At 33.3% G+C, this 15,000-nt stretch overlaps 1 pseudogene; it reads right to left on the bottom strand.

Annotated features, from left to right (window-relative positions):
* Nucleotides 1-733: 733 nt before the first annotated feature.
* Nucleotides 734-911, bottom strand: LOC145267298 (U2 spliceosomal RNA; annotated as a pseudogene).
* Between the last annotated feature and the right edge of the window lie 14,089 nt (nucleotides 912-15,000).

The raw sequence follows: 15,000 nt of genomic DNA, 5'->3' as shown, positions 1-15,000 counted from the left end.
AAACTGTATTCGCTCGTATCTGCCGCTACAATTAAATCCTTTTTCGGGTCGTAATGTGCTACCGCCATATCTGATTAAAAAACATATTTGAATTGTTTGGAATGATTCCTCACATTCTTTTGTCCAGAGCCATTTTTATTCTTCTTCAATAATTCATTTAATGGTGCTCTTAATTCGTGCATATTTGGGATATAAGAATCATAGTAGTTTGCTAGACCCAAGAATGACTGTAACTGCATTACATTATCTGGTCTAGGCATGTCTCTAATTGCTTCTGTCTGTTTAAAATATACTTGAAATAAAGTAATGTTTAAATCATAAACTGTTTCAGTAGCTTTCGAAATTAATACATAAAAACATTAACATAGTTAGGGATTAAGCAATCATTGCTTCATTATGACTTTCTGAGTGTAGTATCAGTCTCAGCATTCCAGTGACTTAAGCCCCCCCCCCTTTTTTTTTGGTCTTGGTTAATGGAGGAGAAATCCTTCATTACTGACACAATTTTTATTTTTGTTACTTACCAGAGTGCTCCTTTTGGGGAGCTGGTTTCCCAAAAAAATGTGGAGAGGCAAGTAAACAAAAAAAAAATAATCAGCAGGGACATTTTCCAGGGCATCTTATAATTAATCAGGAGAGACATTTCGAGGGCATTTTATATTTAAATCAGAAATTACTTTTCCCATTTACTTTTGTAATAGTAAAACTTTGTTACATTAAATATAGGACTTATTTACAATGCCTCCCCCGGGATAGATTTAAACACCAGGGTAGTTTTTTAATGTGGAGAAAAGGAACAAAAAATTGTCTTAGTCGTAAAGGATTTCTCCTCCAATGAGAGAGAAGAAATTGAAATGTAACATCTAAAGAAAAGATACTACACTTTGATCTGGGCCAAAAGGCCAAGAGGTACAAATAATTTATATTAGCTTTGCCTAAACAGCGACACCAATTTTGTTTGTTTTGTTTTGTTTTTTTGTTTTTTTGTTTTGTTTTTTTTTGTTTTTTTTTGTTTTTTTGTTTTGTTTTTGTTAATTAACAATTAAACGACCCGGATGTAAGCGTGAAACACAAAGGAACACACACGCTATCGTATTAATATATAGATTAGTAACAAAAAATTTAAAAAGGCTTTGATTGGAAAAATATATTTATTTTTCTATCTGTATAAGAGCCACGTACGTCCTAGGATGGAGTACTGTTGCTATCTAGAAAGGAGCTGCTTGGAGCACCTAATTCTGCCTTGACATCGTTCAAAACCAGCTTCGAAACTCTTTTCTCTTTCCTGCGACCTCTTTCGCACAGAAGAAACGTAAAGCGGACTGGGATAGCTTCCGTACATTCATATCTGACCTCCCTCTCCATTCCATGTTTAAAAAGGGTGTGTCATCTATAGTATCAGACCTGACCGAATGGTTACTTGTAGGCATAGACCAAATCATACCATCCAAAAAATTCCAACAGTTACCTAACCGCCAGCCATGGTTCTCCCCGAATGTGCTGCTGCCATCGCACACAGAAATCACCTTTTCCATAGCTACCAACGTAATAGATGCACTTAAACTAAAGCTGCTTTCAGAACCGCCAGCAACCACTGTAAAAGAGTAATAAAAAATGCAAGAGAACTATATGCGCAATCCATTAAGTCCAAAGTAGCTGAGCAGCGGCATGGTTCCCACCAGTTCTGGCAAATAGCAAATAGGATCTTGAACAGAAACGTGCGTTCTATCCCAACCATTATCAATGGACCAGAGGTCATCTCGACAGCATCCGACAAGGCCAAACTATTTACCAAAAGCTTTGCGGCAAATTCTACCCTGTGTGACGAAGGCCATCAACTCCCCATATTCCCTCCTATAACAGACAACACGCTATGCAACATGCAAATATCTGTGCGTGAGGTCGCCAAGCTAATCAAGAACCTTGACTCCAGTAAAGCAACTGGTCCCGACGGTATTCCAATTATAGTGTTAAAAATATTACAACCAGAACTTGCCCCCATACTTTCCAAACTGTTTAAGCGTTGCCTTAAGGAGAAATGCTTTCCAACACCCTGGAAAACCTCATCAGTATGCCCTGTATTTAAGAATTCAGGTGATAAGTCATCCCCCTCTCAGTACAGACAAATAAGTCTCCTGTGTGTCATGAGTAAGTTGCTGGAATCCACAATAAATAGAAAAGTAGTCAACCACCTCAGCAGAAATAACCTTCTAAGCGGCACGCAATAAGGTTTCCGCTCTGCTAGATCTACAGCAGATGGCCTAACGGTTATATCTCATAGGATTAGCGAATCTCTCGACAAAGACTTTATTTCTAGGGTTATTGCTCTCGACATATCAAAGGCCTTCGATAAGGTATGGCATAAGGGTCTACTACACATGATTTCCAGCTACGGTACAACTGGAAATGTTTTCTCTATCATTAAGTCATTTCTCTCAGATAGGCTCATAAGAGTAGTTGTTGATGGGCAGAAATCAGAGGCCCACAGTATTAATGCTGGAGTCCCTCAGGGGTCCATACTGGGCCCAACTCTCTTCCTGGTCTACATCAATGATCTCCCAAAACACATACTAAAATCTTTTGTTGACATCTATGCTGATGACACGACCATCTATGGCAACACATCAAAGGCCGTAAATGATGATGTTCTCTCTGGTTCTCTCTCCTCTGATCTTGAGTGCGTAGTACAGTGGGGAAAGAGATGGCTGGTTACCTTTAATGCATCTAAGACCAAGCTCCTATCTCTACATCATAAACGCTCTGATCCCAATCTGGCATCAATTGAAATGGATGGTTCTCGTCTAAGGGAGGCCCCAGGCTTTGATAAGCTCCTGGGTTTGACCTTTACACCTAATCTTAAATGGAACACATACATCAAGTCTGTGGCCAAGGTCGCTGAGAAAAAGTGTGGGAGCCTTCTACCGCTCCAGAAGATATTTCACTAATGATGCAATTCTCTATCTATATAAGAGCCAAGTACGTCCAAAGATGGAGTACTACTGCCACATCTGGGCGGGGGCTGCTAAAAACAGCCTATCCTGCCTTGACAGAGTACAAAATAGACTCCGTGGCTTGGTGGGGGATGCCCTTTTCTCTACCCTGCAACCTCTTTCCCACAGAAGAGACGTAACGAGCCTGTCATTGTTCTATCGTTATTTCCATGGCAGGTGCTCGTCTGAGCTCCATTCTCTGGTCTCCCCTCGCCAATCTTTCTCAAAAAACACCCGACTAGCTAAAACCACCGTCAATAATTTTCCCCACTCCCTATCTGTGCCTAAATCAAAATGTAGATACCATGAACAAAGCTTCTTTCTTAGAACTGCACGCCTGTGAAACTCTGTTCTGCTTGCCTGTTTCCCTCCCGACTTCAACCTGGATGTCTTCAAGTCCAACACAAACAAATTCCTGATGAACCGCCCCCCCTAATTAATGAGACCTTACCAATTCTCCAATACTATTGCTACACTATCCCTTTGATTACTGTACACACAATAACCCTTATCCCTTAGTGGCCATTGGGCCTTGATAAGTGGTGAACTCCATGTAAAAAAAAAGAAAAGATAAGCTAGCCTAGCTCTGCTCTATCGTTATTTTCATGGCAAGTGCTGGTCTATGATCCCTCTTGCAAAACTTTCACAAAAATACACTGTAAAAAATTCCCCCTCTCTCTCTCTCTCTCTCTCTCTCTCTCTCTCTCTCTCTCTCTGCCTAAATCTAAATGTGGATTCCATGAACGAATCTTCTTTCTTAGAAATGCCTGCTGCCTGTGGAACTCAGTTCAGCTGACTACAATATGGTCGTTTTCAAGCCTAATGTAAACAAGTTCTTGCTAAACCGTTTCTTAAACAATCAAATTTCTACTATTAACGATTACGAGGCTGTTGTCTCGATGACTGCTGTACACTCATTAACCCTTATCCTCGAGTGGTCTTCGGGCCATCATAAGTGATCACTTGTTAATCTATACTCCTATAAATGTTGTTGTTTTTTTGTGTGTAAAAAAAAAAAATAAAGTATTCACTGATAGGTGTTTCGAAGTCTACAACTCATCAGAGTGGCTGAATCTAACGAGAATCGAAATATGAAACCCATGGTTAAAAGCCTTAAACTCTACCCCTGGGTTATCTCGCGCGACTCCTGGATGCATCGGGTTTTATGTACATGTTATTTGTTTTTGTTTTGCGATATTCAGCCACTCTGATGAGTCGTAGACAATGAAATACATGCCGCTCCCCATTTTGGAGTACCAAATTAGTAAAAGGGAAAATTATTCTCACCTCGCATTTAGGTAAAAATGCACTTTTGTATGAATTCATTCAAAACTATCGCAAATAAAAACAAATAGATAACATCTATATATATATATATATATATATATATATATATATATATATATATATATATATATATATATATATCATAGTATATTATATTACATAGTAATTCAATGAGCAATTTATACTAGTGTTTTCAGAGGATACGGAGAATCGAAGCGGCATAAATGCATAGATCGATAACTTATTTCGTCAGTGGATGGCGTGATTAGCGAGGTAGAGTGAACAACAAAAAAAAACAAATAAAAAATTTCTTAATGTTTAAATAATAAAAAACAATATATATATATATATATATATATATATATATATATATATATATATATATATATATATATATATATATATACTCGGAGTTTTTTATTCAAAAGTAATGGACTAATGAATTCAACGAGGTTGTTAGATAGTGCTCAATAAAAAGAGCTGATAATACTTGTTTATTGTTATATAAACATGGTCACATCCTGCTGCTACAAATAGCCACTTGTTTCAATCAAACAACAGATATCATCAGGCAGCGACTTGACTATTCAAAAGTTCAATGAATAACTATTATTATATATAATATATATATAATTATTCATTCGCTGCCTGATGATATCTGTTGTTTGATTGAAACAAGTGGCTATTTGTAGCAGCAGGATGTGACCATGTTTATATAACAATAAACAAGTATATATATATATATATATATATATATATATATCCGACAAAAGAGATAGATAGATAGATAGATAGATAGAAACATCATAGTAAATGGATAGATAGTGAGAGAGATACATACATACACACATACATACATACATACATACATACATACATACATACATACATACATAAAACATACTTGGATAGAAGAATGCAGAGAGAAAATGGAAGAACTAGAAAGAAATGCTATAAAAGAAAGAAAGGAAAGAAAGAAAGGAAGAAAGGAAAGAAAGAAAGAGTTGTAAGACAGACTTAAATGAACCGCGCCGAGTGCGTGCGTGCGAGTCAGTGCATTGCACTTTCGAGCTTTTTTCTTCTTTCACAAAACTGATCATCGCCGTTGAAAAAGTTCTAAAAGATTCCTGGTCGAATTTTTCAGATCGCAGCTCACAGATAAAACGGTCCACAAATCTGCGCCGTGGGTGGCTGAGCAGTTTGATAAGCGCACTGTATGACAAGGTTATCTGCCGCTTACGTCTGTTTGCGACCGAAAGAGGGCGCTGTGTCATCAGGTGTAAAAAGAATATCGGGTTTTGAATGACATAAGCAAACAGCGGTCAATGACGTCGAAACGGGAAGGAACTGAGAAAGAGAAAGAAAGTCGACGGGACGAATGATGCATTAAGAAAGATACGGAGGTAGAAAGTGAGCGAAAAGAAAAAAGGAAAGAAAATAATAAAGAATAAAGGAAAGGGGTGGCAAAATGTAGAAAGACATTAAAAATGGAAAGAGAACACAGATAATAGAAGGAACTCGGGAAGAAAGAAAAATACACAGAAAGAAAATAAGAAACAAAGAGAAAGAGAATGGGAATATGGGAAGAAAGAAAGAAATGAAGAAAGAGCAAGAAAAGAATGGTAGAGAGAAAGAGAGAGAAAAGAAATGAACAGTGGCTAAATAATATAAAAGAACAGAAAGAAATTGATCATAGAATGAAAATAAGAAAGGAAAATAAAGAAAGCTTGAATAATCGGATGAAAATATGAAAATAAAAAAGGGGAATAAGAAAATGAAGAATAAAGTAAAGAAATAACGAAAAAAGATATAAAATTGGGTATATTTGCCGATGACACCACTCTCTATAACAGATATGAGGGGAAAACAAATGAACACATATCCAAGGAAATGGCAGAAACACTAGAGGATGACCTCCAATCCGTAGTGGAATGGGGACAAAAATGGTTGGTCACATTCTATGCTGCTAAGACTAAGCTTGTTTCCTTCAATAACTAAAAGAAATCTTCTCTACCACCAATAGCAATGGCCAAGAACACATTATCTGAAAGTATTTTTTTTAAACTCCTCGGCCTAACGTTTACAGGGAATATGAACTGGAATAGATACATTGAGAGCATTGCCAAGGCTGCTGCAAGGAAGGTTGGCTCCCTCTACCGTGCTAGAAAACTACTTACGCCTGACAGTATCCTATACCTCTATAAGGCAACCATTCGCCCATGTATGGAGTACTGTTGTCACATCTGGGCTGGTGCATCTGCCTCTTGTCTCTCGCTCCTGGACAGGGTTCAAAAGAGAGTCGCCAACCTGATAGGTCCTGAACTGTCATCTAGGCTTCAGCCTCTGTCCCATCGACGAGATGTTGCATCCCTCTGCCTGATCTACAAATACTTCAATGGTGAATGCTCTGACGAACTGCAAACACTTGTACCTCCCCGACGTAACTACCCCCGACAAACCCGACAAGCTACTAAGTCTCATCCCTTTACAGTAGAGATCCCTAGGTGCAAGAAAGCCTTTTACTCCAATAGTTTCTTCCCCAGAACTGCGGGTCTTTGGAACTCCCTTCCGGGATTCTGCTTTCCTAACTGCAACGATATGCAGAAGTTCAAGTGTAATGTCAACAAACATCTTTCTACTCATCTCCCTTCATAATGACACCGCTAATTAAGACCCTGATAGTAGCCCCCTGCTTCAAAGTGGCACTGTGCCTTGTTTGGGGTGAAAATTGAATTAAAAAAAAGAGAGAGAATGAATTAGAAAGGAATATAGAAACAAAATATTATCGAGAGAGAGAGAGAGAGAGAGAGAGAGATAGAGAGGGAGGGAGAGAGAGAATAAATAACAGAAAAAAAGAAATGAAAAAGAAATGTATAATAAAAGAGGAAAGCACGGACGAAACAAAAAGGTGAAAAGGAAGGATGGAGTGAATAACTAAAAAATAATATAAAGCATTTATTTATATTTAAAAGGAAAATAGGACCGACTGTGAATGCAGCACCACCACATCTGACAGTCTGTGAAAAGAACGAGTTTAGCAAGTAACTGTAACTGCCGCTACAATACCATGCTTTCCGTAATAAAGACAAAATATAAACATTTCTTTTTTTTAAATTGACCTAGTCTCAGAATAACATTTCCTCATAAAAAAACATACAAATGCAATATAGACTCGCATTAAATTAGTTGGGCTCTAACGAGGATATAGTAAACGTTTCGATGGCGTGACGACAAACGATAAACCATTTATAAGAGATACACTTGCGTCGACATTTATGTGTCGTCAGAATCGACAACAAACTTTGAACGTGCTACAACATCGAGAACCACGAGCAATCTTCTCGACAGATTTCTGTTCCACCCGATCGCGATTTCTCAAAAGCTTTGGGCTGTTAGTGACCAGCAACAACGTGAACTGAATTATTTTTGCAAGGGCTCCTTTATCGCCACTATACGTGGAAAACCATTGAGCCTGCTCTCGGCATGCCAAAATAACGGGGCATTCGATGAAAAGGACATTGTATAATTAAACTGTGTTTGCTGCTATTTAATGAAAGAATATATATATATATATATATATATATATATATATATATATATATATATATATATATATATATATAGCCTTCGGTCGAGTGTGAGGGAAAATTTACTCGCCCCAAAATATTTTTACTCGTCCGACTTTATGTCTTTGTTTCAGTCAATAATAGTAAATAATTTTACAATTTCAAGAAATTAAAATAATCATCTTTGATATAATTTATTATAATCATCTTTGATATAATTTCGAAGAGTTTAAATCATTATAAGTACACGTTTTGTCAATTTGAAAAAATACATAAGGAGACACAAAGTGAAAGAAAGAAAACAAAATCAACGCATCGATATTTTTTTAATTTGGTTGAAAATGTACATTACAGATAGCCAGAATTACAAAAATCCTCTTTCTTTAAAAATCCACACGTGTAAAAAAAAAAAAAATGGTAGGCGGTGATTTCAGGCCACGGAGATCTCGTACCAGGAGAATAAAGAAGAAAAAAACTTTAATTGAATGATTTTTCGGCCAACACATTTTTTCAACGCCCGTGGATGTTGAAAAAGACCTAAATCGTAGGTGTTTAAAAATGTGTTGGTCGAAAAAGCATTCAATTAAAGTTTTAAACAATTCTTGCGATACCCAAATTATTTCGTAAAATTTCATACAAAAATTTAAATATCTAGCCTAAACTGTGGGTGTTGAAAAAAAGTGTTACGAAATCTCCGGGTATTCACGATTGTGGACTGAAATCTCCTAGTACGAGATCTCCGTAACCCGAAATCTCCGATATTCAAAAAAAAAAGAAAAAATACCATTTAGCTGAAATTAACTAGATTTCTTAGAAAATTTTAAAATTTAGACGGTCAATTTTTCTTTGTAATTTATGGAAAAAAACTTTGATATAGAACAGAAATTGGTCTCTTTTAAAACATAGAATTCGCCTCGGAACAACATTCTAAAATTTAGAATATTATTTTTAAAATTGTGCATCGATGATTTTTTGAAAGTTGCGCAAAAAAAGAGCATGAAAATATCTGAATTTATATAATTGAGAAAAATATGATTACTCACTTGTTGTATAATTTAATTTTCGGTGCGTTCTTGACGGAACGATGCGTTTTTTCCTCTTTCAAATGTTCGTCTTTACTTTTGTAAGCATAAAGTGTATGTAGTTGTAGCGTCGAAGAATTTTTTTTCAAAATTAATTTCAAAATCAGAGAGCTAAACGAAGGCGACACTTTGACTACACGCCGAATGTGTAAATTTGACCTCTTGCTGACCTTTAGCGTGACGACTCTTTTTTCAATACGATATTCAAACGGTCTCACAGCTAGAGATGAAAGAATTAACAAATGATGAAGCATAGGTCATCCTGAGTCACCGCATATTTGAGGGTCATGAAATAAATGAGTTCTTCCCGTTTCTTTATTTAACGAAATTTTATCGACTGGCGGGCGAGTGATTTACGACTTTTAGTCGCCCCAAGAAATTTTCAATCGACTGTGGCGATTGATCATGTAAAATCTCAAAGGCTATATATATATATATAGTGTTTGAATGATATATATATATATATAGTGTTTGAATGATATATATATAGTGTTTGAATGATATATATAGTGTTTGAATGATATATATAGTGTTTGAATGATATATATATAGTGTTTGAATGATATATATATATAGTGTTTGAATGATATATATATAGTGTTTGAACGATATATATATATATATATATAGTGTTTGAATGATATATATAGTGTTTGAATGATATATATAGTGTGTGAATGATATATATATAGTGTTTGAATGATATATATATATATAGTGTTTGAATGATATATATAGTGTTTGAACGATATATATATATAGTGTTTGAATGATATATATATATATAGTGTTTGAATGATATATATATAGTGTTTGAATTATATATATATATATATATATATATATATATATATATATATATACATCATTCAAACACTACCGTTTGAATATAGGGTTAAGTGGCAGTTTTAGTCATTTAGAACTGCTTTAAAGCTTCACCGCTCACTCATTTTTCGACCAAATTTCAAACAATTATTAGTTTATAGATCACCTTCTCAGCTATATTTGGGAAAAAAAATTCAATTTTTGTTCAGTAAAACAAAAATTATTTTAGTGGTGTTCTAAATCGTAAAAAAAAACGTAAGGAAGTGAGCGATATTTTTTATGACTGGTTTCCATAGTAACTACGTCGCTTCAGCAACTAGTGTTGCTAATAATTCATTGCTTTCGCGAAAACAGAAGTAGCAAATGATACAGACAGAATGAAGGAATGAAGGGAGATAATTGAGGGTTTTTTATTGAAAGAAACGTATACCGTACAGTTTTATTACATATGTGTATGTTATGTTTATGGGGGCAAAAAAAAATAAAACTGAAATTAAACAAAGAACAAGTGAATTTATCGGAAGCATGGAAAAATCATGGATTACAATAGAAAACTGCGAGCATGAAAATAATATGGTTAAACTTAAACATGGAAAAGTAAAGAATTAGTTGTTAAAACTGGAAAAGAAAAGGACAAGATATTCTAGTAAAAAATATAATAACTTTTTAACTTAAAATATTGCAGCATTAAATTTTTTTTCTTAAATGAATCCGCCTTTTTTGGCAGATTTGCAAAACTAAAATCTATACTCTTATAAATGTGTGGGGTTTTGTGTATTCATATTAAACCCCCTTTTTCTATTTATTTAAAAGGAAAATACAACTTTCTTATATATGGGTCGTGGAATTTCTTTCATCTGCAAAAGATCTAGCTAATTTGCATATTTTTTCAAACATTCATTTTAATTAATTTCCTATTAGTTTTTTTCGTTTTTTTTTTTCTTATATGATATTATCATCTTTAGTTAAATACTATATGTAATTATTTTCATGAAAATATTCTACGTGATTTATACTTGCGTAATATTCGCTTAAACAGATTATAGTAGACACAAACCTCTTTCTATATATATTTATGTATGCGTATATATATTTATTTAAAAAGGTTTGTCTGCCAAACTCCTCCGTCAGTTTTTGGACTATAGACATGAAACTTAATATATAGGGTATTCAAACCCATGCGTAACTTTATATTTGGGTTTTATCCGGGGACAAAAGGTACAAACGTGTGAAAAAAATTTTTAAATGAATTAGCCATGTGAAGGTCGAACGACGGCATTACGAATATGCATGCATAACGTAGTAGTTATTCGTTCATGTTTTAACTTTTAGTCTTGCAGCAAACATTTCTTCATAGGACAGGTATTAACATTAGAGGAAATAAATCGTAAGCTAAACGTTTTAGTTTCGATTCTCGGTGGTGGCACACGAGTCATTTTTTTTTTAACTTTTTAATAATTAAGCTTTTTATGACCGGGCAATGCCGGGTGGCTTGATATCTTATATCTTTTTCTTTTTTTTTTTCTTTTTTTTTTTTACTCAATTTTCACCCCAAACAAGGCACAGTGCCACTTTGAAGCAGGGGGCTACTATCAGGGACTTAATTAGCGGGGTCATTATGAAGGGAGATGAGTAGAAAGATGTTTGTTTACATTACACTTGAACTTCTGCATATCAGTGCAGTTGGGAAAGCAGAATCCCGGAAGGGAGTTCCAAAGACCCGCAGTTCTGGGGAAGAAACTATTGGAGTAAAAGGCTTTCTTGCACCTAGGAATCTCTACTGTAAAGGGATGAGACTTAAACACATGTAAAAACAAAACTAAAAAAAAAATTAAATAAATGTAATTTTAAATAATAATTGTTGTTAACTGATCTTCCTTAAAATATAATTATATCTCCGTGAAACTCCTATCTACTTTTTAATATATATATATATTAGGAAAAGAAAATAAATTAAGATTGTAAATTAAAATTTGCAAGTAAATCTGTTGTTCGACAGAATACTCCAAAACATATATATATATATATATATATATATATATATATATATATATATATACAAAAAATAACAGTATAGCTACATTTCAAGACCCAAATATTTGTTTTCCTTACCAAATCGCTCTTTCAGCATAAAATTTCGGTACATTTTTACAGATCTGTTTCGTTATGCAAAAATATCGTATTATTTTCACAATATCGAATTTCTCCGAGCATTATACTCGTTAGAAAAACAAAAACGTTATTTTAGAAAGCAAAAGTACATGAGAATATCAGAAAAAATCTATAGAAGACCCAGTATCGCATATTTGTTTAGGTACTCATCTTGAAACATATTGCAGAGCTATTTCGATCTTAATCAAGGTTTGAATTTAAAATGTTTTAAAAAGGTTTTAGTCTACAAAGAAATTATTTATATTTATCTAATAATATAATTTTATATATTTTATATTATATTCATTGTAATATGTTAACTTATGTTATATATAAAATGGGTGTATATAGAAGAAAATACTTTTAACATATTGCATTTAATTTGTTTGAGGTAAATTGTTTTGTAATTTATTAATATTTTTAAGGTGTAAATATATATTTAAATGCATAACTATACACTAAATAAATTAATATACTTTAATTCAAGTTTATAATGACTCAATTAAAGATTAATTTGTATTCGTATAGGCTAATCTTTGATTAACATTACTTGCTAATCCTCTCAGTAAAAAGGAGATAATTCAATTAGACAATTTAGTTGCATTATTTACTCAAAATGTATTGAATTTCTTTCATATATATTTATATATATAAACATATGCACACACACATACTAACGTATATATGTACATATACACATGCAAATATTATATAGATACATATATTTTTAATTTTAGACTTGCTAAATTTACGGAAAGCTCTTCTTTATAAATTCTTTCTTCACGTTTCTAACTTATATTTGTTTTCAAATACTTTATGACAAAATTTATATTTGTTAGTTATTAAAGCTAAGCTAAACAAGTATATATATAAGACACTTGTTTTATAAAATGTTATAAATTTCTACCGTGTGCTTAAAATAGGGTTTAAATCCTTTCTTTTCTCCTTGCAGTACTCTGAGATTACTTGCCACTTCATACCCTTCCCTTGGATTTGTTTTTCCATGAAAGATTCTAAATACAGATTATTATTAAACATTAATTTACCTAGTCAGTTTTTAAATGGGATAGTAAATATTTATTTTATGTAAGCAGTATTATATAAGTTCTTGTCGTTTGTTTAATAAATTTACCCGAGCTAATATTATATGATAAGATTCGAGGGTGTATAGTTTACATTGCTCCGATTTATCAGGTGCATATTTTCTTCACTTCCTAATAATTTGTATTCTATGTAGTTTCTACCTAGTTCTCTAACCTATTTAGCTAAAGAAGTTTTTTTTTGTTGTTTTCTTGATTTTTATTTTAAATAGCTGTATATGGTTACGAAATCTTGATTTTTATTTTAAATGGTTGTATATGGTTACGAAATCTTGATTTTTATTTTAAATGGTTGTATATGGTTACGAAATCTTGATTTTTATTTTAAATGGTTGTATATGGTTACGAAATCTTGATTTTTATTTTAAATGGTTGTGTTACGAAATCTTGATTTTTATTTTAAATGGTTGTATATGGTTACGAAATCTTGATTTTTATTTTAAATGGTTGTATATGGTTACGAAATCTTGATTTTTATTTTAAATGGTTGTGTTACGAAATCTTGATTTTTATTTTAAATGGTTGTATATGGTTACGAAATCTTGATTTTTATTTTAAATGGTTGTATATGGTTACGAAATCTTGATTTTTATTTTAAATGGTTGTATATGGTTACGAAATCTTGATTTTTATTTTAAATGGTTGTATATGGTTACGAAATCTTGATTTTTATTTTAAATGGTTGTATATGGTTACGAAATCTTGATTTTTATTTTAAATGGTTGTATATGGTTACGAAATCTTGATTTTTATTTTAAATGGTTGTATATGGTTACGAAATCTTGATTTTGATTTTAAATGGTTGTGTTACGAAATCTTGATTTTTATTTTAAATGGTTGTGTTACGAAATCTTGATTTTTATTTTAAATGGTTGTGTTACGAAATCTTGATTTTTATTTTAAATGATTGCGAAATCTGTCATTAAACCAACAACTATTGACTATATGCCCTAGTTCTTTATTTTTAATGAATTCGCACGTATATGCAATGTCATAGATCAGGCATATACTTGCTCGTGAATTAATAAAAGAAATTAAACGAGTTCAATATTGTTGTAAATATTCTGAATGAGATGTTTGGAAATTTGCATAAGTACATTTATTGCAATTTTTGTTGCAGTTTGCATACTTTACTTCAGAGGACAAGAACTTTCAACAGAAGGAGCTCTCAAATCTATATATCTATAAAAGTGAACGTGTCTGTCTGTCTGTCTGTCTGTCTGTCTGTCTGTCTGTTTGTGTACATTTTCCTACGCAATAACTCTATCAATTTTTAGTCTATAGACTCGAAATTTGAAATACCGGGTACTGAGATTTGGGAAAATCGATGTGACGGGTGTCAGCCAGAAATTTGGTTGTTAAGGGGTCAAATTTCAACGATTTGACCTTTAAGAACTCTACCAAACTCCTCCGACAATTTTGGGTCTAGACACTTGAAATTTTAGATATAGGTTCCTTGAACCTGGATCTAACTTAATAAAGTGATTTGAGCCCGAAACTATAAATTTTAAGGGTCGTAATAGGGGTCAAAGTTTTAAAACATTAACCATTTTTTTTGTTTTGTTTTTTTTTTTGCTTTTTTTGCACAGCATACACCTCCAAACACCCGAGCAACGCCGGGCACCCCTGCTAGTATATTATAAAAGAGCACCACACCTTTACTTAACTGACTTTCTTAAACAAGGAACACACCTTCCAGAACAATCCTATTTCGGAAATCATACAAGAAACCGACTTAATATCTTTTTGTTGCATCTGGAATTGTAAAATATATTTGAATGAATGCAATAATTGCGTTTGTTTGGTTTGTTACTACGATTATTAAAAAACCCTCTCTACCACCCATAGCAATGGCCAACGACTCTTTATCTGAGAGTCCATCTTTCAAACTCCTTGGCCTAACGTTCACAGGAAACATGAGTTGGAACAATTACATTGATGGCATTGCCAGGGCCGCTGCAAGAAAGGTGGGCTCTCTCTGCCGTGCTAGAAAACTACT

This window comes from Euprymna scolopes, chromosome 42 (genome assembly GCF_053919585.1).
Source record: "Euprymna scolopes isolate OS-2025 chromosome 42, ASM5391958v1, whole genome shotgun sequence".
Taxonomy (NCBI): Eukaryota; Metazoa; Mollusca; class Cephalopoda; order Sepiida; family Sepiolidae; genus Euprymna; species Euprymna scolopes.
The sequence above is the reverse complement of the archived record's forward strand: the minus strand, read 5'-3'. Positions and strand labels throughout refer to the sequence as shown.